At 34.6% G+C, this 27,495-nt stretch overlaps 2 pseudogenes; both read right to left on the reverse strand.

The window, feature by feature from the left end:
• Positions 1-6,860: 6,860 nt before the first annotated feature.
• Positions 6,861-6,982, reverse strand: LOC130019584 (uncharacterized; annotated as a pseudogene).
• A 1,002-nt stretch (positions 6,983-7,984) lies between these two features.
• Positions 7,985-8,114, reverse strand: LOC130019586 (uncharacterized; annotated as a pseudogene).
• Between the last annotated feature and the right edge of the window lie 19,381 nt (positions 8,115-27,495).

Consider the following 27,495-nt stretch of genomic DNA (forward strand, 5'->3'; position numbering starts at 1 on the left):
GTTTTTATAGTCTCTGAGTCTTGGCCGTTGATGGGATTACACGACGCCAGGGGGCCAGTTGGTGGGTGTGACCTCCGCCATCATTAGACATGCATGTTATATCATTTCTTCTTTGGAATTTTAATTATGTACATTAGATGATAGCACTATGTTCTTTGTCTCTTAATATCTTTTTTAATTGTCTTAATGTTGATTCTAAATATTTTCTTATTATGTATATTTTACAAGCATTTTAAACTTTATTTACTGTTGTTTGGCAAAACTACTTTTCAGAGCGACAGTTTCTAACCTCACCTAATGCATGTGCCACTCTGCCCCTACAAGTAGACATTCTATTACCATTCCATTTGTATATATTCTTTTGTCCTACTTGCATTTCTCTATATTTATTTCCTCATGTACCTAAATATATTTCTGTCCAAATGTTCTACTTAGAACATTGCTTTAGAAATATTTTGAAGAATATAACAACATCCTTTCCAGAAAATACAAGTTAATCTATTATAAGAAGATAGACGATACCATGGCTACAGTTTCACCTTAAAGTAATGTCAGTAGTTGATATGCTTTGAACAAGCACAGCAGTCTCTACTATTTTGAGCTATTTATTTTTCATGACCTCAACTCATTTGACTCAATCTATAGTTTAGGAGTTGACTAACACATCCTATTTTGGAAAACTTTAGAATCAAATTTTTCTTCCCCTGACCATGCTGCAATGTTGCACCCCTCTCCTGACATCCAGTTATATTTAAAGTCTCCATATTTACTTTGATACTTTTAAACCTCTCCACTCCCTTTTATAAAATTATTGTTGTTGCTATTGTTGGTTTTCAACAAAAAATTTCTGGGTAAAATTTGTTCCAAATTGTTTGTCACTTACCATTATAAAAAAGAAAGTCATCTCGATGAGTTTTAATATGATGTTCCATAATTATTTAATCAGAAATCAATTTCTGCGTAATAGTAACAGTATTGAGGCATTGTCCAAAAACATAACGTTTAGTGATTTTAGAAAGATACTGTGCTTTTGGGCTGGAGCAATAGCACAGCAGATATGGTGTTTGTCTTGGATGAGGCTGACTCGGCCGATCCAGGTTCAATTCCTCCGCCCCTCTCAGAGAGTATCTCGCCCACACAGCAAAACTTGGCAAACTACCTTTGGCATATTCGATATGCCAAACACAGTAACAACAAGTCTCACAATGGAGACGTTACTGAGCCCCGCTCAAGCAAATCGATGAACAACGGGAATACAGTGCTACAGTGCTTTTATATTATATAAATATATAATATATAAATATATATTAGAAAAAATACATAATCTCACTAAAATAGTAACACTTTATGGAGAAAAAAATGGTATTTCAGTCAGGGTTGAAGATCAGCTTGGAGAAAGCAAACTCATGCACAAGTTTGATTAGTTGCTTCTCTCTATCTCCTGAGTCTCCCCCCAATGTAAATTTCAGCTTATATACAGTTTCCTATTGCTATTCTCAATAGGAAAATAGTTTACACAGTTTACATCAAAGCAACAAAGTAAAGAAACAATTGCTTGCTTGTCTGGGAACCATATACTTTGGTGTAAGGAAATGCAACCACGTATCTGGTTCAAAGAAGCATTAAGGTAATTAACATATGGATAGAATCGAAAGTGGATCTTTGTATTAGGGTATGATTTGTTTCCATAGCGGATATAGGCAAAGTTTAAGGAAATGTAAGGATAAGAAGTAACATATACAGATACGGTATATCTACTAGTATGTGGACATGTAAGCTTAACGCTATCAAGGTGCTTTGACCTCTTCATGCTGACAGCAAAATAGAGATAGATGCTGGGAAGAGAGAGAGGTGCCTGGGCGCCTGCCATAGGGACAGGCTGGGAGGGAATATGGGGGGTGGCGAAGGGAATCTGGGGACATTGGTGGTAGGAAATGTGCACTGAAGGAAAAATGGGTATTGGAACAGTATATGACTAAAAGGCAACCATGAACAGCTTTGTAGCTGTATATCTCATGGAAATTCAATAAAAAAAAAGAAAGAAAGAAAGAAAGAAAGGAAGGAAGAAAGAAAGAAAGAAAGAAAGAAAGAAAGAAAGAAAGAAAGAAAGAGAGAGAGAGAGAAAGAGACAGAGAGGGAGGGAGGGAGGAAGGGAGAGAGGGAGGGAGAAAGGGAGAGAGAAAGAAAGAGAAAGAAAGAAAGAAAGAAAGAAAGAAAGAAAGAAAGAAAGAAAGAAAGAAAGAAAGAAAGCCTATGTTCACCACTCAATACTGCTGGAGGCGAAGGGGCGAGAGGCGATATTAGGGATTAGAGGATATATTTTAACTTCCTCCCTTTCCAACCCTGTGTCTTCCACAACCGCCCCTTTTGTTGCCATGTTCCCAGAAAGCCCAGAGTGGAATGGGAAAAGTGAGAAAGGAGCCACTAATTAGACTCATAGGACAAGCCCTGTGTTCTGACTCCAGAACCTCCTGCTAGTTGGAAACCATGGGAACTGTCAGCTGAGGAACACAAGTAGAAATTAACATCAGGCAACTGACAAAACCCAGACATTAACTATTGGTAAGGTAAGGTAAAGGCCCTCCCGTTGATCGTCGATTTGCTCGAGCGGGCCCAGTAACGTCTCCATTGGAGACTTTGTTGTTACTGTGTCTGGCATATCGAATACTCTCGGTAGCTTGCCGGGCTCTCCGAGAGGGGCGGAGGAATCGAACTCGGGTCGGCCATGTTGGCCGCTTGTAAGGCGAACGCCCTACAGCTGTGCTATCTCTCCAGCCCGGGGAAACTGAACGGAATCAAACTGGAAGGTCAACCTTCATTTATTTATTTATTTTTCAAGGTTTTATTGCAAACTAAAATTGGTTTATCGCACACACAAAAAAGTTGTGTGGTAGGAAGGGGGTATTGTACATATTATATATATGTTAATTACAGTACATTAAATTGGTGGTTTACATTACAAATTTAGCCTGTAAGTTTAACCTTCACTTTTGAAACCCCAGATGCCAAGGACACATGGGGTGTGCGACTTCTCTCCTGTGTTCCCTTTTGGCCTATTGTCCTATAGATTATCAGTAAGAGCCTAAGTCATCCAGTTAGTAGGCACCACCAAGGCACATCCGTGTGACATTCCATACCAGTTATTCCTTTTCTTAGACTATCTTCCTAATCTTATCTTGCCTAGCCCCCTTGTGTCCCTAGCACTATCTTGCTTGCTTTCTTATTGAAATTAAAAATATAATCTAACATTTGCTTAGTTATCATAAACTCCAATTTCTATATATTTAAAGAAAAAAACCATTCTATTACTGTGGCTAATGGTATTTTTAGAGATGAAGAAGTGGTGCCTTCCTAATCTTGAATGAAATGTTCTTTGTCTCACCCCTGGTGAAGATTCAACCCTGAAAAAAATGTGTGTTGAAATTGTTAAGAAGCTTTATTTGTTTTCTGGCAATAGTAATGTGGAATAAAATTGTGTGCAGAAGTCTCGTTGAAGATTTTTTGATTTGACTATAAAGAAAAAAAATCCTTCCCTGAACCTCCAACTCATCTCTTTCAGTCCCTTGTTGTGATGATATAAAAGACCAAAGCAATCAAAATAGCTGTAAAAACCAGGGCCCCAAGCCCATCAAACCAAAATTTATGATGAATTGTTTTCATGCACGTTCAGGTACATGCTGGAGCGATAGCACAGCGGGTAGGGCGTTCGCCTTACAAGCGGCCAACATGGCTGACCCGAGTTCGATTCCTCCGCCCCTCTCGGAGAGCCCGGCAAGCTACCGAGAGTATTCGATATGCCAAACACAGTAACAACAAAGTCTCCAATGGAGACGTTACTGGGCCCGTTCGAGCAAATCGACGATCAACGGGAGGGCCTTTACCTTTACCTTACCTTGTTTTCATGCACATGGATTTTCATATTAACTAATAATCTTATACTGAAGTGTGTCTCTACTTCCTCTTTTGGGGGATAGAAGGTAATGGACACACATCGTGGGTCTCAGGGCTTCCTTCTGTCTCTCTTCTCAGCGATCACCCTTGGCAGTGCTAGGTTGACCGTATACGGGAATTAAATGAGGGTCAGTTACATGCGCAAGCACCTTATTCCTGTGCTATCTTTAAACTCTGATTTGATGTCTCTTGACTTTCTCTTCCCTGGCTTGAGTCCTGCTTCAGAGATCACAATCTTGCTATGTCGATGTATTTTCTCCAGCTGCCCGAATATTAGAAAATACCATAAAACTACCAAAGGCAAATGATCCTTTCTTAATGATTATTTTGATGTAATTCTTTCTGCAATTTGAGATCAGTCCATTTGTTTGAATTGCATATAAATTGGAGATCACTGTCAGCAGCAGGGACAGAGGTGTAGGGAACATCTAATCAGAGCCTAATTTTTCTGAGTAGTCCTCAATTTAAACTTTAAAAAGTTTAAGCTTCCTTCCACTTTTTCTTTTTAATGCAGCAACTGATGTTTTAGCTGACAGTAACTTAGAATATTGGGTTAGTGCCTTTTATAGCTTACATATAATTATAAATTTTGAAGAAATTGGACTTTTGACTTTATACAAATATATGTTTCTTTTGAGTGATTTTTTAAATAATTAGGTTTGCATAAATATAATACATTTGTGATAAACTCAACTCCTAAATTGGGTATACCCATACATTTTAGCCTGTGAGGCTATGATCAGAGAAATCTGCATTATTAATTATTGAAGCACTCTTGTGTCTTGTGAGCTGTGAAGAGCCATGATATCCTATTAATTTTGTCCTTCTAGATAAAGATAAAGTTTGTGATTGTAATTGAAAGACTGCATAAAAATGCATGATTCACTATTCAGCCTTTCTTTTTAATTTTATTAATATGAATTTTATAATAGTCATACTCTTCTGTATACTACTGCTATACAACTTCTTTTACTTTTTTTCCAAAGATAAAACGCTAGCATTCGATTTATCTTCTGTACTTGGCTTTTTTCTTAACAATTGGAACTTTTTTCAGACAAGTGAAAAGCTGTGTGTGACCCCACCGGGAAATAGTTTTCTTTTTTAAGGAATGTGTACAAAGTACTTAATAAGTCATGTCATTCCATGATTTACTGTATATTATACTTTCAGTGACTACAGTTAACTTTCTTGGTCTCTAGATGCCAACATTTTAATAAAAACAAGACATTTTCAACAAAATGTCAGAAACAAAGTGATCAAAGTGCAGTGGGAGCAGTTTGGCAACAGTTTGAGCTTTGAATTTCCTATTCACTTTCCAAAACATTCACTTAAAAAGCATTTATTGAGGCTGAACTGCCTTTATCAGCCTGATCAGAGCCCCATAAAGAGCATGCATGATTCAACTGCCTTCCCGAGCTTTAAAAAATATAACTTTGATATATGCCTCACAAGTGCAGCACAATAGTTTTCATGCTCACGTTTGTTAAGATTTAGTGCAGCCATTAAAGAACAGAAGGGCTCTTTGGTGGCAATCCTCAGACATACCAAATATCCCAAAGCAAAACCTTCTACAAATCAGAGATTAAGGCACTGACAAAAATTTCCACTTGATTGCAGTTTTCCCCTTTAAACCTTATATCAGGAGTGACTATCTTTTCTATCAAATCTCTCAGGGAGGTGAATAGATAGGTTTTTTCCTCTTGTAGGAAAATATCAACTGAAAGATAAAAAGTGACATTTTATGTGCCTTGTCCAGGAGTCAGTCGATTTATTTAAAAAACGGTGTGTGAGCCTGACCTATACATGAAGTTTGTGGCATGTCTCTTGTCAAGTATTGATCACTTAAGACTTTACTGTTTGCCTACTGCGATGTAGCTAATAATCTCTTTTTATTTAGTTTGTGGCTTTGAATTCTTATCATGGCTTTACTGATTTCTCTGGGACCTATTAGATCTTGCTTTTGCTGTGCAAATGGCTATGGAAATTAAGCTTGCTGAAGCACTTTTCCTGGGCAAACACTCTCTGTTTTCCATCAGTTCATGTGTCAAGTGGTTTGCATGCAGATAGGGTAGATTTGGAAGCAGCAGGTGCCATCAATCTTCATGACTTTGCTATACACACCATTTCACCTCTACCTGTTTCTATGGGCAATTGAAAGGATGGCTGAGCAATCAAGCTATTCCCCTTGACTGACATCAGGTATTTCTATGTAACTCACCTTAGCACTCTGGGGTCAATGCTGGGTGTTGAGAAAAATTGGACTCTAGGTGATATGGTCAAATGTCTTTCAAATTTTGACGTACTTTTCAACTCTGTTAGCTTTCAAAATGGTCTTTTTAAGCTTTACCCACAATTCAAAGGCACAACAAAATTTGCATGAATTTTCTTTTAATTGTATTGTCCCAAAATATCGTGAATGGTTGGGATAATCAGTGTTTTTCTTATTTCGTGACTTCATTATCTATTAGGGAATTAGGAAGTGAGACTTTAAAATCCCCTAAATGTTTTAAAAACCTGAAATTTTCAAAAACATGAAACATTTATGAGAACGAGTATGCCTAACTTGCTTGCATTCTGAGACGATCTGTGATAACTTATTAGATTTAATTTGTTTACAATTCAATAAACATTATTGATTGAGAAAATTGTAGTGAATAAATATCGAGGGTAAAAATGTCTTATGCAAATTTTCTTTCCATATATTGCTGTGTATAGTGTATAGTGTACACACAAAGAAAAACATGCAATTCTATAATACATCAACACTAATTAGTTTATCAATAGTGTTCATATACATTGCCACTTAATGGGTGATTAGTTGCTCCCTATCCATAGATTGCATATATAATTCATAGTAAACTCAGATTATGTTGACTGTTTAATAGCCACATTTTTTCCCTTTTTTTTAGTCTCAGTAAAGACTGTCAAAAATTGCCAGTGACGACTGTATTTCAAGTCATCATGGCGAGGTACTGGGAAAAGTTTTCAATTATCAATAATTGTGTCTGAATTGAAACCCAAGCACAAAAATTTGTAAGTCTACAACTGTACCTCATGGTGTCTCACTAATAAAAATTAAAAAAAAATTGTGTCTGGATAAATCTCATTGGCTACAATACCGCCACTGCACAAAACTCAAATTTTTACTTTTAATGCATGCTTATATCAAGTGCTTCTTAAAGGAAGTGTCATGAATAGCGGAGTAAGAAAACAATGTAATTACTTTTCATTTGGAGGGAAAATCTAAATGATTTAACAGGAACGCTTGGTATAAAGAGCCGGACAATAATATATATGATATATGATAACTGATAATGAAGTTTGTCTTGTGGCAAAATTTTAACAACAGAATATATGTTTATTGTTTTGGATTGGTTGGTTTATAATTACAATATAAACGATCGCCTCATTGGGAGATTTCCATACAATATAAAAAAATCTTCTCATTGTGAGATTTCTGAATTGCATATATATGTATTTCTAATCAATAATGAAATATTAATATTCTAACACTTCTCCAATTACTACAGAATTCTTTATGACTTTGTTCCATTGTTTTTGTTGTGGGTGACTTGTTAAAGTGGGAAGGAAGGAAGCAAGTGAGTTAGCTTGGAAAAATTCAGTGGTTCCACCTCTCTGCCTGATGCAGCTGAGACAGACACCTCGGGAAAAGGCCTGGGGAAAGGCCTGACATGGGTGAGGAATGGGAAACTCAGGTAAATTGCAGAGGTTCAGGACCAGCCAGCTTTACAAGGCAGCTGCTAAGCTGGACCTAAAACCCTTGTTTAAACAGCATGGAAAAGGGTCCCACCTACATATTCTTGGAGAGCCATGGACGCAGGCTGGATTGAGGAATTGCAATTTGTACAAAAGAAAGTCAAGGAAAGCCAGCCCTGACTTCAGCACAGGTCACTGCCTTCCGTGGAGTGTGCGTGTGTGGGGTGTCGGAGTTTCAGGAAGAGGACAAATAGTGAAGTGTAAAGAGAGCACAGGCTTTTTCAGTGAGTGAAAAAGCGCCCCACAGTTTTTTTAGTCTCAGTAAAGACTGTCAAAAATTGCCAGTGACGACTGTATTTCAAGTCATCATGGCGAGGTACTGGGAAAAGTTTTCAATTATCAATAATTGTATGCACTGTAGCAGTGTTTTCCCGTTGTTCATCAATTTGCTCTAGCAAGCACCAGTAACATCTCACAAGTAGCTTGCCAGGCTTTTTGCCTTGTGAGCGAGATACTCTAGGTACCTTGCGGGGGGGGGGGGGGGGGGGGGGGGGGGGATTGAACCAGAGACGGCCCTGTGCAAGGCAAATGGCCTACCCGCTGTGCTATCTTTCCAGCCTCCACAGTTAAGGAAGAATGATATATACAATTCTCCAAACAGTCTTGGTGTGGAGTTCTCTGCATACATAAAAGTTAATGTGGCTTTGCAACAAGGAAAGCCCTGAGAACTCTCCTAGTCCTTACAGATACTTATCAGGACCTTTGGAGTCTCCCTTAGCTTCAACTGTCCTGAAGGCTCCACACTTCTGTCCCTGGGGCCTTCATTTCTGTTTTCTGGCTAAAGTCTCAGATTCTTCCTTTCCTAGAAGCTCTTGATTTGCATCTCAAAGGGTGGGTTCTTCAAGCCTTAGGATGACTGTAGGGCTGGTCCATTTCTTCTGTTTTTTTGTTTCGTTTTGTTTTGTTAATTTCCCCAGGGTTCCCTATCTGCCTGCTACATTTTCATTTACAAGTAAATACATACTGACCAATCCACAAAGATCTTTCAAATAACCTTCAATTGGTGGCAAAGTTAAAAAAAAAAGGGGGGCACTATTGTGTTTTTGTCTCTACAAACAAGTATCTCATGATGCCCTTGTACTAAAAGCAAGTATGCAAGTGCAAGTATGAAAGTATTACCAACCAAAATCTCTTGAATAACACATCTTAAATAATGTGTCATATTTACCATACTGTTGTAGACAGAGAAGATTCCCAGATATATTCTACACTGGGAGAAAAACAGAGTCTGAAAGATAAAGCAGTATAAAGACATAAAAAGCTTTTGAGAGGCAGCACCCATCTGAGGAACCCAGAAGGGAAAACCACAGAAATGGGTGAAAGTCCAGGTCTAGAGTGAAAGCAGAGGCAAACATGGGCAGGCAGGACAGACTGTTGAACTAAAGCAGCAATCCACAAGGACCTGGTGAACTTTTGAGCCCATCAGAGGCTGTACAGGATGAAACAGAAGACAGCCTGCAAAGCACCGCAATCCAAAAGAAAACACACCAGCAAAATGACAGTCAACGGTTCCGGCTTGTAAACTATGACTCAGTCCTGTCTTCCTCAAGGAAGAGTTCAGCACTGCCACAACCAGACTCCCTCAGAAGCACACTATTGCCTCCCTCTCAGCATACAGAAGCATACCCTTTACTAAGCTCTCAGGCCTTTCTCATTAGTCTGCTAAGATAAAGATTGCAACCCCTAGCAGCTCTCCTACACCACTTACAGCTTATAAAAGCATGTCCAGAAGCTCTGGGAGAGAGGTTCCACCACTGGCACTAAGGATACTAAAAATATCGATAGAAGACCCTCAACTGATCCAAGCTCATGACCTCGACAACCACTCTAGCTAGAACTTTGGGAAAAGTCCATGTAAACTAAGTTGGTAGAGAAGAAAGTGACATCTTTTGCCTTCATCCCTGCCTGAAATGTATATTATCTTATTTAGAGTGTATAAAATTTGCTATTTTGTGTATATGTTTGATATGCAAATTTATGTGTTTTTTTTAAGTTTTCAATAGTGGTGTTATCAGATCTGCTATGCAAAATTTATTTCTTATTGGGGCTGGAGCAATAGCACAGCGAGTAGGGCTTTTTCCTTGCACACAGCAGACCCAAGTTCGATTCCCTGCATCCTATATGGTCCCCTGAGTACCGCCAGGAGTAATTCCTGAGTGCGTGAGCCAGGAGTAGCCCCTGTGCATCACTGGGTGTGACCCCCCAAAATATTGATTTTTTTATTGCACTTTTTGAGTTTGTACTGTTCTATGTAATTATGTATATATGTGTGTGAAACAAGCATTCATACTTAATTACATATTATTGTATCTACCATTTTATTTTAGTATTCATTCAGTCTTTGCTAACATCATATTTAAATAATAACTTGTATTTATTTTTGACTCAGTCAGCAAGATTATATCTTAAATCCATTGGTTAATTTTATCAAAATCTTAATAAGCTTTAGAAAAGTATGCATGGCTAAAATCTCAAATGCGTGGCAACTATTTGGTTTACTTTTCTCTTAAGGTTTATGATACAATACCAGCTATGATTGTTAATGGTAAGTTATAATTATTTAATTAAATATTCTTGAATACATATATTATGTATGCCATAATGTACATATATATCATGGTAAATAAAATAGCATAAGACTACTCCTACAATAAGTATGGAATTTTTTTGCGTAGGCAAAAGCCCTATTAAACAAATTTAATGTTAACATTATATTCAAAATTTGTTGTTTACATTAAACATAAAATATGAAAGGCTGAAACAAAATTTAAAGCAATACACACATGTTGTTACAGATATGGGAAAAACTTACAGTAAATGAAGCAACAAAAATAATAGGTCTTATATAGAATAGTATCAGCAGAATTTAGGTGGACTTTTGAATGGTTAGTGAAGATTTTATTTTATTCAAAGCTACTGAGGTTTTGCATAGGTTTTAATATTCTTTAAGGTTCAACTTAATAAAGTGAAAATTTAAATGAAAAATCAAATTTTCATTTTCAAAAGCTTACTTAAACTAAAAAGCTGAATATGCAAGTGTCTTGTTTCCTTATGTAATCTCAAAGACAAGCTAGATCTTAGTATCATGTTTACAAAAATCTCTGTTATTAACTCAGTCACTTATAAGACAGGTGGTGCTATCTGCTTATATATTAGGAGTTAGAACCAAGATTAAAAGTTTGGATTTATCAAATGATGGTTATTGCAATTTGTTCTTAAATCAAATGGCCCCCCCTTTTTTTCTAATTTTAAGTGGGCTCTAAGGGAGAACATGGAATAGTGGGTGAATGGGTGAAATGTCATAGATAATTAAGAAAAGTGATAGTGTTAAATATCAGGGAAGGAAATGCATCTTTCCTCTTACCATTTTCACTTTCCATTTTCTCCTTTACTTTTAAATGTCATCTCTGTTCTCAAATTATTTAGGATGGTGCTTGCAAAAGGGTAGAATAATTTTTAGGTAATTTGACATATCCCTCAGATAAAATGTTGATTGGATATTTCCTTATGCACAGTTTTATATAAGTTGTGAATTTTCTTTCTTGATTTACATAGATCAATTTTTAATAAAATAATTTTAGGGATGTTTGCTTTTCAAGGAAACTAGTTTACTTAATTTCTGAATATTTTCACGGCAATACATAACATCTTTTTGGGGAAGGCACATGCTATTTATGCATTTCTCTCATGTGTATGTGTATTTGTTGCTACATATTAAAAGTAACAGCATAATCAAATAAATAAGTCACTTATAACTCCAGAGTGGCATAATGATGTTTTTTATTAATCCATACAAGGGAGGCATCTTTATAATATAAGATGTGTAATAACTAGCACATTTAAATTTATTATTTTATAAAGTACATGGTATTAGCTGAAAATAATTATATTTAAATAATTGTTATTTTGCTTCATTGAAAAAGCATAAAATAACTAGTTTACAAATTAATTAGTACTCTTTCAGTGACTTCAATAGTACTTATAATTATTGGACATGTTGTAATGTTTTTACAACACAAAATTAATATTTATAAGGGCTGGAGCTATAACGCAGGAGGTAGGGCATTTGCCTTGCAGACGGCCGACATAGCCGACCCGAGTTCGATTCCTCCACCCCTCTCGGAGAGCCTGGCAAGCTACCGAGAGCATCTCGCCAGCACAGCAAAGCCTGGCTAGCTACCCGTGACGTATTTGATATACTAAACACAGTAACGAGTCTCACAATGTTACTGGGCCTGGTGGAGCAAATCGATGAACAACTGGAGGACAGTGACAGTGACAGTGATACTATCAAGCCCAACAAGCTACCAAGAGAATCTTGCCCTCACGGCAAAGCCTGACAAAGTCCCTGTGATGTATTCGATATGCCAAAAACAGTAGCAACGAGTCTCACAATGGAGACATTACTGGACCTGCTCGGGTAAATCAATGAACAATGGGAAGACAGTGACAGTGACTATCAGAATTATTTTAAGTATGCATTTAAACAACATTTATAGAAAATATAATCTAAAATGAAAAGAAAAGTGAAATAAAAAAAGTTTCTCTAATAACTTAGATAATATCTGCCAGAACTGTTTTTCTGTCAATTTATAAGAAAAGTGTTGAACAAGATATTAAGGACCTGCTCTACAAAAATTTTTAAAAGCCAAGTGTATTGACTTTAAATTTAATCAAAGTGTTAGAAAATGTAAAAAAGAACAATAGATATTTAAAAATAAAAAGTTTCATGACAGACAAGAAATAAAGTCACAACTAAATTGTCAGTAAGCTAGGAATGATCAAGATTTATTTCAGCATCACTTATTTTTATTAAATGTTGATTATCACTTAGTAAAATAGTAAAGGCAGAGTTATAGAGGTGCCAAAAAAGATGATGTGTTCCATATCATCATGATCATGCATTTTTATGATGCTAATGTATAAAATACAAATGTTTAAAAATCTTTTTATGTGTGCTATTTTGACAAATACATGAAGTTCTCATGAATCCACAATTTATACACATAGGAGTTAAAATATCATGAGAGAAGAATCAAAGTTTAAACTATATTTTAAAGTAAGATTATACACATGTCTGATAATTAGAAGGTATAGTAATTCCCTAGATATATTATACTCAAAAACAGAATGAAAAAATAAAAAAATATGTCTGGACAACCTTTATGCATTGAGAAAGAGATGAATTAAGTGTGAGAATAAAATGAAATTATGAAAACCTTCATCATTTCCTTCAGGTTGGGTTCATTAGAAGGGAAATTTAGAGAGTATATTTCCAGATGCAGGAATTCTTTTTCTACTGGACCAGAGTAGCAGGACATACAATTAAAGACTATTCCCAATTTACAAGATTTGATATTTTATTTGGTTTCATGTGATTTTTGTTCTTTGTTTACAGAAATATTTTATAACCAATACTTCTAAACATTAAAGACTCTGAGGATAAAATGGATAGCTTTAGAATTACAGAAAACATGACTTTTGGAGGGTTTAGGGAAGAATAATAGAGTCTGGATGATTGTTTTACTCCTATACATACCATATTTGTGTGTATGTGTGTGTGTATATATATACATACATATATATGTTTGTTTTTGTTTATTGTGAAATCGATGAACAATGGGAAATATTTTCCCAATTGGGTAAATATTTTCTTTCCCACCAGTCCATCCCATTAGTTTTCTTGGAATTTTGTTGAAAAATCTATCCTGAGGCTCGAACATAGTACAGTGAATGGGAAGTTTACTTTGAATGCAGTCAACCCAGGTTCAGTCCCTGGCATTCTTTCTGGTCCCACAAGCACCAACAAGAGTAATTCTTGAATGCAGAGCCAGTAGTAACTCCTAAGCACTTCTGGGTGTGACCCAAAAAGAAAAGCAAAATAATCTATCTTATTCTGATAAAATTTGATGACATCTATCAGTTTGATGACAACATGTTATCAGTTCATTTTTAAATTTTATTCATTTCTTATCAGATTATCACCTGAAACTAATGTTATTTGTGTTTGTTGTTGTTTTCTTAGCAACTAAATTCATTTCCTATATTTCAAGTAGTTATAGATAAATTTACCTAATCTTGTCAATGATTCTTAAGCAACCAAAGAAAATAGTTACTTTAGAATACTATCATATTTTCTTTTTCCTTTTCTATATTTACTGGTTATCTCAAATTCTTTGAAAATATTTTGATAAAAAGTTCACTTTTACAAGGCTTATTTTAATTTTTTTCTTTTAGGTGACTTTTTAGGGCCATATCCAGCAGTGCTTGAGAGCTACTACTCCCAGCTCCTGGTCCATTTCGATGCCAGGGTAGCTCACAGTTCGTCCTGGGTTCATCCAGTCCCTTGTCAGGACCCTGCTTTTGAGGATCTAGGAAGTAAGGGCAACTGAGGCTTAAGTCGAGAGAGCAGATGCCCAGGAGTTAATATTATCTGGAGTCAATTAACTCCCAACTTACAAAAACATGTCTTTTTAACTGTTTTCCTCTGTTCATACAAAAAGTAATTGCTCTGAACTAACTAACCATGCAAAGGACATTAAGGAGAAGCACTGTAGCACTGTAGCACTGGCCTCCTGTTGTTCATTGATTTGCTTGAGTGGGCCCCAGTAATGTCTCACAGCAAATTGTGAAACTTGTAACTGTTTTTGGCATATTGAATATGCCAGGGGTAGCTTGCCAGGCTCTGCCATGCAAGCGAGATACTATTGGTAGCTTACTGGGCTCTTCGAGAGGGGAGGAGGAATCAAACCCAGGTTGGCTTTGTGCAAGGCAAACTCCCTACCCGCTATGCTATTCCTCCAGCCTATTAAGGAGAAGAGAAAAACAATATTTACAAGCCAACAGAGTCTGATCAGGAGGCAAAGGTAATTGGCAGGTTAGGGAAGCAATCAACAAACCCAAGCTCCCTGGCCAGAGAGGAAGGGCAAATCTTTTCGCAACATGGCCCTATAAGTACAAATCAATAATAGGGAACTGTTTTTCCAAGTTATCTCAATAAAATAAATAAGTCAGAAATAATGTCCAAATGTTGACCGGTTCTACTGTAGCTATACAATAACCACCAATCAATTTCTGACTCTCTAGTACTTTATCATTTTAAAAAATTCTCTTCATTAGTATGCTGGAAGTGATAAACATCTCTGTATACTTATGTGGAAAGTAAAACACTAAGAACTTTGCCTTTATATAGTCTGACAAACTATAATTCCACTGTTTCACCAGAGATTTTTTTTGGTAATATCCAGAAGCTCAACAGATTTGTGGGGCTTTGGTTTTCTCTCTAGGGTTGACATTAATTTGCAGAATGATCACATGCTTTTGAATGTATCAGAGGCTCATAGGCAAGAGTCTATACACTGATTATCAAATGTTTAATTTTCATACTTACCTTGTCCTTCTTTAAATATCTCCCCTTTTTAGAATTAAAAGGGTCTCAAAAAGTCATTTGGGTTTTTAAATAACACCAGATGAATAAAAGTTCTCTTCAAAGGTTAAAAGAACCCATAACTCCTTGAATAGAGAAAACACAGATGATCTCTTTTGGTAATTGTTAAAGGTCATGTTTTAATCTAGTGCTTCAAACTGATAATAGGGAACAGTCACAAGACTATAGTTGAAGGTCATAACATCACATTGAACTCAAAGTATATTAGAATAAAATCAATTATACATGGCATTTGTCTTCTTAAATTATTAGTTTGACCAGGTCCAAAATCCTGTATTTGATGTCAGTATTATGGGGAGGTATTTATCTGAGATTTTGGAGAAAATTAAAATGGAGAAAAAAATTAATCATGAGCATCACAATATAATTAAATCATTTAATTTGAGAATTCCTTTTTTAAGGATTTAAGATAGTTTCAATATATGATAAATACAGAATAATATTTTGATAATTTTTTTTATTTTAAAACTTATTTTTCCTTTCAACATAACAATTTCTTTCTGATAGGGGAAATCTTATATTAAATTACTCGATTAAAAACTATTAAAGATGTGAAGCAAAATAATATAAACCTCTGAATGCTGTATCACTTTATTTTGATTGGTATACCTATATTCTAAGACTAACTCAAAGCAAAAAAGAAAAATTGTGTTAAATATGTAACATTTCATGTTTTCTGTATAGAAATTAGTATCACACTAATTAAAATTTTAAGATTAGAAGCAAAATAATAAAATATTTTCTTTAGAATATGTGGTTTGTCATACGATACACAAAGTATTTAAATTTACAATAAAATATTATACTTTTAAATAAAAGTTTAGGGCTGGAGCGATAGCACAGTGGGTAAGTCGTTTGCTTGGCAATCGGCCAATATGGCCGACCCAAGTTCTATTCTTCTGCCCCTCTCGGAGAGCCCGGCAAGCTACCAAGAGTATCTCACCCGCACGGCAGAGCCTGGCAAGCTCCCCGTGACGTATTCGATATGCCAAACACAGTAACAACAAGTCTCACGATGGAGATGTTACTGGGCCCACTCAAGCAAATTGATAAATAATGGGAGGACTGTGACCGTGAAATAAAAAGTTAAGTGATTAAATTAGTTTTTGCTGCTAATTATATAACAAAAATAAAGTAGAGCTAACACAGAGATATCTCTTTTTTATCTTTGTGTACTTTGCCCATTTTCACTTTATTCTTTGAATCGTCTTGAAAGATTGATGTTAGAAACTGAGATATGTCATGGAAATAAAGGCAAGAGCAGATAGATAATACCTTTTGGGAAGTGGAAATGAAATAATATTGTATGTAAATGAGGGGAATTATTAAGATTGTGATCTACGAAATTTTAGAAGCGCATTCACCATTAAAATAAATATTTACTTCCTGTCAATCATACCCTCATCAGGAAAATATAGCACATTTTTGATGACTACTAAACAAAAATTAAAGAATACCTATGATGAAAATAGTGTCTTTATTTTATGACTCCTAGGAAGAAATACAGTTTGTAGTATACAGGGGATATGATTGGTTGCTGCTGCTGATCCGTGTGTGTGTGTGTGTGTGTTTGTGTTTCTGTCTGTCTGTCTGCCTGTCTGTCTGTAAGAGTGCAAAGAGTAAACTACTTTGTCATGTTTTTAAAAGTTTTCTTTTTAGGGTGTATGGTGCCACCAGCAGGTAAATCTGTATCTGTGAGGTGAGTGCATCAGCAGCCTGATGGCACCTTCAGACTTTCAGATACCCCTAAATTGCTGCTGTCCCTTTGGCCAGACCCCAAAAACCTGGGGCAAAATTTACCAAGAAAGTAAACAGACCAAAGTTAGGTATGTGGGAGACACACCCACAAACCACCTCTGGCTCAGCTATATAATTGGAGTCATAGCCTCTCTGGTTCCTGATCGAACTGCTTAATGGCCATGATCCCAAAGACTCAGAAACAAATCTCAAAACCCAATGGCTTTGGGCAGAAATGCATCCAGGCCCTGCAGTAGGTTACAGGCGCTGGGCCACCCCAGGAGCAAATAGTTTTCGTGCCTTGTCCTGTTCCCCCTGGGTGCCTGATGGCCGCCATCCTCCAGAGGCCACTGGACAGTCAGGTTTGGGCCCACAGTGACAAAACACGTGGGGCCTCATGGGATGGGGGTGGATCCAGCCCTTTCCTCCCTGTACCACAGAGACCCTGAATTGCCACCCACGAACACCCTTTATGGCTCCTGATCAAGCTGCTTTACATCCATGATCCAAGAGACTCAGGAACAAATCTCAGAATGCAGCAGGTTTTGGCAGAAACGCCTCCAGATTTAATTGTTAAAATTTCGGAATTTCAATATTGTGCGGCCACTGCTGCAGTCACATGACATGATATGTTATTCATAACCAGCAAGAGATAACAAATTGTCTACTGTTGCCTTTTCAGCAGATCTGAGTGTTGGGGTAAAATCCCAAATAATAATGGTGGGTCTGTTGTCAAAATATTGAACGTAATCAAAGTAGAGAGAGAGTAATGTGGAAGTCATCTGCCCCACAGGTAGGAGGAGGGTTTGGTATGGGGGTATACTGGGGCTTTGGGGTGTGGAGAATGGACACTGGTGAAGGTACAGGTGTTTCATTGTATGACCGAGACTTAAACCCAAAAGCTTCGTAACAGTTCTCACAGTGATTCAATAAATAAAATTATAAAAAATGAAGAAAAAAAAAGTAAGTTGGAGTTCATGCCCAATTCAATCAGCTAATCAGTGGCTGAATAAATAGCAGTATTCCTACATAAAAATAAAAAACAATAAAAATACATAAATAAAAGTTTTCTTTTTTAAATCCTTGTTAATGTTACATGGAATTATATTTTAATCATTACATAGAATCTTCATAGGAGATAAGAAAATAAAGAATTTCAGTAGTCAGCTTTGAAAACTTCAAATTCAAACATTTAAAATCTATTCTTGTGAAACATACCTTTATATTAAACTTTCCATTGTAGGTTTCAGGGCACAAAGACCAAGATCTGACACAGAACGTAGGGAGTAAATTCTCAGAATAAATAAGTGACTGCAGTGGAATGCTGATATTTTCCTACTCAAATAATAGTTGCACCGGCATCATCTTCCATGTGTCATGGATTATATTATTTAAGTAGAATAAGATATTTCAAAAGTGACGATATGTATTTGACTTAAACAATTTTTCCTGCATCTTTATTTTTTATTTTTAATAGATAAAATGGACTGAAATTTATTTTTTATAAAATTTTTATAATTAAAAAATTAAACTGTGATGTATTATATAGCATACATGTAGTAATTATTTGCTCAAATCACTATACTTTGTGTTTTCCAATGTCAGTTTCTGTAGAAACATAGAACTAAATTAATTTTACACCACAAATCTACAGTCAAATGGTATATGACTTTTTCATTCGGTGTAAGTATGGTAATTTTTATAAATATGACGTCACTTTAATAGAAATTTTTTTGCCTATTCTCAAGGATTAGAATACATTCTTTGCAGATGGCAGGTCTGAAAAGCTATACCTAGTACTATATGCCCTCTGGTTCTGCTAAGTTTGTGTCCCTGTGTCTGAGTCCCCAGTTTCATACACACACACACACACACACACACACACGCACACACACACACACACACAACTCACACACAGAGTCAGGAATGACCGCTAAAGAAAATCAAAAATTGAAATTATGTATGAATTAAAACACTAGAATTGTTATAGAAAACGTAGAATTACTACTTTTCATAACTATAGTTAAAAACTTCATAGGGATAATTTAAAATTATTTGAAAACTTTTTATATTTCCAAAACTGGGAATTAGGATTATTTCAATTGAACATTAAATACATTGTTGATATCATATTCAGTGCTGATATCGGGACAAGTTTTTGGAAATTAATTTTGCATAATTGTAAAAATTTCTGTTCACTCTGCTAATCCAATTCCCTACTCATATTCTAAATCTTATATTGTTTACTTTAAGTTTTCACTTTTTTCAACATTTTATAGTGTCATGTGTCATTTAATGTCTTTTGTTTGGGGGTTTTGCATAAATTTTATTTATTTATTTATTTTTTGCTTTTTCGATCACACCTGGTGATGCACAGGGTTTACTTCTGACTTTGCCCTTAGGAAACACTCCTGGTGGTGCTTGGGGGACCATATGGGATGCTGGGAATCGAACCCGGGTCTTCTGCATGCAAGGCAAATGCCCTACCCTCTGACTATTGCTCCAGTCCCCACTGTGCATAAATTCTATTCATCAAATAAGTCATAATTTTTTACTTAGATACATAGGTTTTCTATGTACATTTATTGTCTTAATTGTTCAAAATCAGAAAAAAAATGTTATTGGCAGATGAGAAGAGCAGTATCCTGAGTAACAGTGCCCCCTAAATGCTCACATTCTAATGCATCAAAATGGTGTATTGATTTTCGTAGTAAGGAAATATTTTTTAAAGCCTATTTGTATATGTGTAACTGGATTTCCATGCTGTGTGATACAGGAATATGCACCATGGGCAACAGATGAGAAGCATTTGTATCTGTCTTATCATTATCAGAGCCAAATCCACATATGGGCGCTGACTGTTTCCCTCTCCTGCTTGGTTTTGTAGATATTATTAAGTTAAGAGTTTTGAGTGGGAATATTATCCTGAATTATCCAGATGGTTCTAATGTAATTCCAAGATTCATTATAAGAGAAAGCCAGGAAAATGAGTTAGTAGGAGAATACGGATGCTAGAAACACCAAATTTGATTGTTACAAGAATGGTTAATGGATAGGACAGAAATGCTGCTAATAGCAGAATTTGAAGGAAAAAAATCCAAGATAAAATTTCTCCTTAGAAGCCACCAGAATGAGTGTAGCCCTGCTGAAATTTATATTTTACTTTTTTGACCTCTTGAACTACAAGACAAATTTATATTTCTACAAACCTCTAAGTATAGGTTAATTTTTTATAGTAGCAGGGACAAACAAATATGCATTTTGAAAGAAAGAAGCTAACCATTGATATAACAAATACTTTAAAATCATTGAGGTGATATTGTGGTTGCAAAATGAGCTGAAAGAGTTTTAATATACTAAGAAGAAGTAATAAATTCATGAACATACCCTTGAAATATTAATATAGAAATATAAACATTAGCTATTAGCTCAGAATTTAAAAAAAGAACAAATTGGAATAAAAAGTAGCAAAAATATCTAAAATATTTTAGAAAGTCAAAAAGAAAGTCAAAAGTCAATCAAAAAGGAATATGTTTTCTGGGCCACACCCAGCAGTGCTCAGGGCTTAATCCTGACTCTGTGCTCAAGGATCACTCTTGACTGAGCACAGAGACCATGCTGGGGATCTAACCCAGGTCAGCCACATGAAAGGCAAATACTCTACCTGATGGACAATCATTTTGACCTTGGTCAAATTAGTTTTAAACACTAAATCAACTATTGTAAATAAAATTTGTATACTCGAGATGCTGAATGAGTGTACTTATTAAAAATAACTAATAGAAATATATTTTTACTGTTATAGTATTTTTTGAATCACTTTGGTTATTCTTCTCTTTATTGTCTAATAGGTAGGCTTTTTTTAAAAAGTTCTAAATTTAATTGGACTGCAATATTACTACAGTAAGATTTTTTTGGTAGATTAAACTTCTATTATTGATCAGCTACAATATTTATCCAAGTTTCCCAAACCAACATAAAATTTATTGAAATACATTTGAAAATATGCATATATTCTATATAAATTTAAATTTCAAGTATCATATTGTTATTAGCATATATTATGTTAAATGGCATAATTTACCTCTTCTATCCACAACATCTTGTATCTATGTTGGAAGTTTATATTTCTACACTCGCTAGAGAAGTATCCGCAGCAAAAAATTCAAGTTATTTCAGATAATAATAGAAGCTTCTTTCCTAATATAACCTCAGTGCTATTTTTCAGACTTCTATAATACCGTAGAATGATGTTTTTCCAATATATAGTTTCAATCTGCTATAGTTGCTTCATAAATATGGAAGGGTATATCTTGCCCATTTCTCTGTCATATAACTCTACCTTTCTCTTTCTAAAAGTATAAGCTGATTTGAAAAGGACAATTTCTCAAGAGTTACGAGTAAATTTCTATTTATTTTTTTGCTGTATCGAAGCATTGATGGATATCCGAGGGAGTTGTCTTTATAAGGACTTGCTCCAAGATTGTCCCAATAGCAATCTCAGGATGTTTACTATGGTGACTAAAGTTTCAGAGAGATTTTATTTTTGTCTTTTGAAACCAATGGTATTAATCTTTACAAGGACATGAATGCATGTTTCTAGTGTCTAAACAACTGTTCTCTTTATAACCTTTGAGCTCTATTAATGTCTTCTTAACAAAACTAATTAATAAGCTGCCATAAAATAATAACTTAACAGAATAATGTCTGCAGACAACAGAACATCCAGTAAACAGAGCAATACAAGAAAATTAAGAATGTGTTACACTAACATTAAACAATTTATACAAATTTTATTGCTCACACAAAATAAAAACATTTGCTTGAAATTATAATTATGAAAAATATTAACTTGTGGAGCTCTTGTAGAAAAAAACAAATTAAGAACTTAAAGGACTATAAATATTTCAAAAGATAAATTGAGGATTCAAAGATTGCAGAGACTAGGGGTAAAAACCTGAATCTAGTCTGGATGTCTCCAATTCTTGTCATTTATTTGTATAACTTTGGGAGTTGCTTAAGTTCTGTTGGTCCCAATGTCTTAGCACTAAATTTAGGATGAAAGAGTAAAATATTTTATGTAGCTGTCAAGAGAATTAAATGAACTGCTAGTATATAAGCTGATGCACAGATGTTGGCACATAAAAACTGCTCAATAAGTATTTTTTTCTATTATGATATTTTTAAAGTTAATAAAACATTTTGTGAAATGCACAATTTCATAAGTAAATCTATTTCCCTTGTAATTTTAGATGACTATCTCACAAACAAAATTAGAAGGTTGATAAGCAGCTGTGAATAATTAAGTTGTTCTTCATATGGAAGGTGAAGGGAAAATTAGATGGGCAACTTAGTGGTCCCTCTGTCAATAATAAAAGATTAAAAATCCGTGTCCATATTTCCAACAGGAACTCACCAGAAAATTGACAACCACATAAGACTTGGGGCCAGAGCAATAGTACAGAGTATAAGATAGATAGTTGCCTTGCACTTGGCCAACCCTGTTTTGATCCCTGGTGCTGCCTAGTCACCCCAACAGTGCTTATGTTTTTATTTAATTGAGTCCTCCATTAATATGCAGTCGTGTCATAGCCCAAGTTGAGGGCATGTTTGTAACTATAACTAAACATCTCAAATTTAGCTTCTAAACAAAAAGTGTCAAAAAAAGTGATTAGTGCAAGAACATTGCACGAGCAGGGAGACACAAGTACTAATCAAGGTCAGAGCAATAGAATAGCTGATAGGGTGTACTTGCACACAGCATCCCAGAAGTTCCTCTGAACAACGCCAGGAGTTAATTCTTGAATGCAAAGCCAAAAGTAATCCCTGAGCATTGACTGGTCAGCCCACACATAAACAAAAAATGTTTAAAAATTAATTTTTAAAAAAGTACTAATCAAACAAAGCTCTAAACCAGCTGATGAAACATGATTTTAAACAAATTACTTCAAATGTTAAAGAATTAGGTTCAATTTTTTTTTCTACTTTTTTTGTGAGTCAATACATTTGATGAATTAACAATGCTATTTCCATTATTACTAACATAGGTCAGTGATCTGAATTGTAGCTTAAAAAATACTTTAATTTCAAGGAGAATAATTAACCCAGGTATGTGTACTTTAGTATTAGATAAATTCTGCTAGACTGAAATCTATAGGCGTATCTTAAAATTTCCAGTTTTATTGTAGTCTTTTTTATTGCATCTTCTCATATGCAATAACTATTGAATTTTTTCACCAAATATTGTGTGTTAGTAATTGCACAGTAATTTATTTAAATTACTTTTAAATAAAGAAATTTTATACAATTATCTTATAAAAATTACTCAACAATTTGTATTCTTATAAATATAGTTTTCTTTGAGTCAATATGTTACCTAAAACATGTAATTTTGCTTACAGAGTACTGTCTCCTTTTTATTAAATATATTAAACAACCAACTTTTTATAACCATATCCACATGACCAAAAAATAAAGTATTTAAATTACTTCCTAAAGAATTATCTAGCAAGCTGTAGAAAGTAGTCCTGGAACTTAAAACCTCTCTCATTACTTAGCTATTTTAACACTAAAAAAATATATTGCTTGAATGCATAGTAACATCTGCCAATGCTTTAAATATGATTACCACATAATTTAACTTCAGTCTTTTAAATTTATTTTTGTCTGCTTTATAGCTATATACAAGATGTTGGTACCCAGAGTATCAATGGCTCCTGTTAGATTGATTAATGTTGACATCCTAAACAGGGAAGAGATATATCTATTGCTAAACTAACAGTGCATACAAACCACTAAAATTGAGTGGCTTAAAATTATTTTTCTTTTTTTTTTATCATTTTGGTAGAGGTGAAGGCATTTAAGCAGGAAGAACAGTTATAATCACTTGAAAAGTAAAGTAAAAAGTAAAGTAAAGGCCCTCCCGTTGATCATCGATTTGCTCGAGCGGGCCCAGTAACGTCTCCATTGGAGACTTTGTTGTTACTGTGTTTGGCATATCGAATACTCTCGGTAGCTTGCAGGGCTCTCTGAGAGGGGCGGAGGAATCGAACTCAGGTTGGCCATGTTGGCTGCGTGCAAGGCAGACGCCCTACCCACTGTGCTATTGCTCCAGCTTGAAAAGTATATTTGGTTAAAAGCCATCTGAATATAACATTAGATCATGGTTTGCTGCTAGAATGATGAGATCTTTTTTATCTGTTTATCACAATCCTACAATATTTGAACCAAAATCTTATGGTTCTAATAGAGATTAAAAAGATTTTTTCTTTTTCTCACTATGGAGTTGAATTTCAGTATTCAGATTTTGTAAAATTATTTAGTTTCTTTGATTTCATTATCTGAAACATTTGTATGAGTTCTATCTACTGAGTTTTGTGTTCAAAGAATCATTAATTATTGAGTCCATAGTTATTAAACAAATGCTGAAAGCAAATATTATTATTTTATCATCATTAAGAGTATATTTCTTTATTTTATCTTTTATAAATTGAGCACTTAAGTGTGTTAAATATTTTTCTATTAAGATGCTTTTCATTTTCTTATCACCACATTAGAACACTTCTAACAAGTATATCAATTCATAGTCATCAACATATAGTAACTTTTCTATTTTGATATCTTATAACAGTAATAATTTGTGCAAAATTTTTAGTCCCATATGTGTCCTGATTTTATGATATTCATGTACACATTTTTCTTCTTTAAATGCTTCAATTGACAGTATTTTTGTGTACCAAGGGTACTGCTAGTGTACTAATTCTTAGCACAGCGGTAGGGCATTTGCCTTGCATGCAGTCAACATGGCTGACCCGAGTTCGATTCCTCTGCCCCTCTCGGAGAGCCCGGCAAGCTACTGAGAGTATCTCGCCCGCATGGCAGATCCTGGCAAGCTCCCCGTGACATATTCGATATGCCAAACACAGTAACAACAAAGTCTCCAATGGAGACGTTACTGGGCCCGCTCGAGCAAATCGACGAACAACGGGAGGGCCTTTACCTTTTTAATAAATTATTTCTGTAATAAATTTAATACAGAAAATGCCAAATGAAGTTTCAGTTGTATTTTAACTACAAATTAATTGTAGATGAAATACATACTCTTAATGTTTTTTCTATAAAAAAAAACTAAAATATTGCTCACAACGTAAGAGAGATGCCCTACTGTAGATAACTTAAGCTACAAGATGGTTCACAATAAGGAAGATAAACTCTGTGAAAAATAAAAAGAAAATCTACTCTGACTTAGGTTACTCAAATTCTTTAACCCCTGGACTATTTTCTTTAAATCACTCATTCAGTTAAAGAAATACTGAAGAAATACAATGGAGGAAAAATAAGTTTTTATTGCTGGGAAAACAAACCTGACAACCAATCATTCACATACGAGTCATTTATCTAACTCATACTGTGACTGCCTTAACAAAACCTTGCTATTCCTACATTAAATAGCTATGAGTGTACAGTACTAGAAATATGAGAAGCATGGGAGGTAAAAGTCTTGTTTAGAAAAAACTTTCTAACATAGGACACCAAATTGCTCACATTGTCAGAACCTCTGTTTTAGACAGCGCATACATGATGAATATAAATTAGATGCAAATTCCAATAGATAGATATGAGATCTATTTAATGATTTTTATTTATTTTAAGTTTTGACAAGTATAGATTATGCATATAGCAATTTAATAAAAGCAAGTACCTTGTCAGAGAAGTGGCTTTCTAGGAATTGAAAATCTGGAGTGACTCAGTGCTTGAAAGAAATTTGTTTCTTTGTTAAACTTATTTGAATCTATTAAGCTAACTCTACTAAATCACCAAAAAAAAAAATTTAAAAATCCTGAAATTTCAAGGTTTTTCTTTGGTACATGAACTCAATGGACTCAATAACTCATTGTTACTCACAGTTTTGTTTACTACAAAAATCAGCCTTAAAGGCAGATTTGAATTTTCTATATTCATAAAGTTTGACAATATTTTACTGTTAACACAATACCAATAATACTAATAATACCATTATCAGAAGGGGAAAAATGTGACTTGTATATTTCACAAAAAGTCTATTAGAAAAACTCAGGATGATGTTAAAATGTAATAACTCTTTTTGGCCCAGAAGGTCTTAAACTGTTCTGCAGTCTAGAAAGGTTTTATTAAGAGAATAGCCATCATTCTATCATTGTGAAGAAACCTATAATCTAATATTTTGCTTTGGATATTGATAAGTATTTGTTATAACTGTTCAGAAGAAAACAAAATAAAATGATATGTGTTTTTTTTGTTGGTATGAAAACTATCTGTTGATAATGGTTTGAGGCAGTGCACTGCTCAATAGCGAAGGAATCAAGATGCATTAATCCTTAACTCACAAGTTAGAAATGGGCTAAAAATATGACCTCTATTTGCCTATCTCAAAGCTGTACACAGTACATTATATATGTGAAATTTTATAACAGCCTTTCTAGAAAATATTTAGATGTACATACAGTTTTAATTGAATACCTTAGACAAAAAAAATTGAAATATAATGAAGGCAACGATTAATTCAGTTTTTCATCCCTTTAACACTACAGATATTATTTGCCATTTTCACAGCTAACTAGAACTTTTTTCTAAAAGATTCAACTAGTATTTGTCCAATTTATTTTTAACTCTGAATTCCAGGATTTTCTATACCTGTTTGGTAGCTACAAATTGGCCTGCTAAAGTATACTAATAGAGATATATTGTCTCCCATTTGAAAAAAATGCCATAGTCATATCAATTCACCTATCTCACCTTCAGATTGTTCTCTCTAATTTAAAATATTATGTGGGACAAATCCCTAAAGATTCTTCTTCATCAAGAAAGTGATACCACTAATTAAAAGACAAATCTGTTTCTTAAGACCTTGGCCAATTTTACAAATATGTAGCTAAACACTCATGAAAACAAGGAATAATTACACAACAACCCAACTCTTAGGTAATTTAGTCAGTAGTATGCTGTATCATGACAGCAAGGTATTGCATTGCAAACATCATTTAATTATCTATTTTTTATTCTTTTTTTGTGGGGGGGGGGTCAAACTGGGTAGTGCTCAGGGTTTATTTTTAATTTTGTTCTCTATATTCAGTCCTGTTGGTGCTTGGGGGACAAAATATGATGCTAATATTAAAGCATAGTGAATCATTTCTATAAGAGATTAACATCACCTGGCATTCCTATTTATAGTAGGACTGATGTATACCTTACTTTAATGAGTTTAGTACTAAATCATATTCATATCTCTAGAAAGATTGTCATGTACCTTTATATAGATTTTTGAGTACTAACAAAGAGGGTAAATGTATAATAAGGTTGAGAGACCAACAGCCACTGAAATGCTAACACATAGGCATAGATTTCTCCCTAAGCAAATATTTTCAACCACCAATTATGGTACTAAATATTCAGGTTGCACATGTGTATGCTCTTATTAAGTATTGAAAAATACTTAAGCTTGCGTGGCTAGTATTTTTTGGTAGTCTAATACTGATTACATAATAGGAATGACAATGGCAATGAAACCATTATAATGAGCTAGAATGAGAAAAGGAAACATACTT

Source organism: Sorex fumeus, unplaced genomic scaffold, assembly GCF_029834395.1.
Source record: "Sorex fumeus unplaced genomic scaffold, SorFum_2.1 ptg000008l, whole genome shotgun sequence".
Lineage (NCBI taxonomy): Eukaryota > Metazoa > Chordata > Mammalia > Eulipotyphla > Soricidae > Sorex > Sorex fumeus.